Below are 796 nucleotides of genomic sequence, written 5' to 3'. Positions count from 1 at the left end.
TGAGGCTGGCGAGGGAGGCAGGAGTCAGTTAAGAAATGGCCAATTTACAAGGCCTTTGATTTTTACCCTAAAGTCAATAGGGAGTCATTTAAGGGTTTAACCAGGAGAGTGACATAAGCAGATTTAAGTTTTAGAAAATTGTGTTTTTGGGAAAGGTACCAAAGGCAGTGAGATCGGTTAGGGGATTTTTGAAATTCTTTCCAAGATATTGTCTCTCCTTTTGGTCAAGCAAGGGGATTAACAAAAGGTTCTATGGGAAGACATCTTTTTTCCCCTTGCTTAAGATATCAAGTGATTCTTACCTGGCAGGGGAGATGCCATGACCACGAAGGTGGTTTTCCCAGGGTGAGGCTTAGCCATTGCCCTGGGGATATGCCGACCCCTGAGATTTCCCCAAAGGTGGGAAACTCGACAGCATAATTTGTGGTAGTGGGGGAGTGTGTTCCCAATCTCCCCTGGGAAAAAGTAAAATAAATGAATAAAGTAGCAAGTAAGAGGCTGCCTGAGCAGCTGGGAATCCAACAATGGAGTTAATTTCAAGTCTTTTTGTTGCTTTTCAATCTTGGACAAGTACTATTTCTGTGGACCTTGGTTTTCCCTTCATTAAATAAGGAAAGATATTTGCAAAGTGCCTCCCCCCCTATATTTCCAGTACCCACCTGGCAGCACACATAGTTATTACAATATTATTGGCTATATTTCCTGTGCTGTACTTTACATCCCAGTGAATATTTTTTAACTACCAATTTGTGTTTCTTAATGCCTTCACGAGCATGTAATTGTCCAATCGCTAAGC

The 796-nt window shown here is 41.8% G+C and overlaps 1 non-coding gene across 1 annotated transcript; it reads left to right on the top strand.

Annotated features, from left to right (window-relative positions):
- Positions 1–294: 294 nt before the first annotated feature.
- Positions 295–458, top strand: LOC148090932 (U1 spliceosomal RNA). Its single transcript, XR_015716185.1, has one exon. It is a non-coding gene; the product is annotated as a U1 spliceosomal RNA (small nuclear RNA).
- The last annotated feature ends 338 nt before the right edge of the window (positions 459–796 follow it).

The sequence above is a fragment of the Miniopterus natalensis genome, chromosome 19 (genome assembly GCF_054644295.1).
Source record: "Miniopterus natalensis isolate mMinNat1 chromosome 19, mMinNat1.hap1, whole genome shotgun sequence".
In the NCBI taxonomy this organism is placed as follows: domain Eukaryota; kingdom Metazoa; phylum Chordata; class Mammalia; order Chiroptera; family Miniopteridae; genus Miniopterus; species Miniopterus natalensis.
The sequence above is the reverse complement of the archived record's forward strand: the minus strand, read 5'-3'. Positions and strand labels throughout refer to the sequence as shown.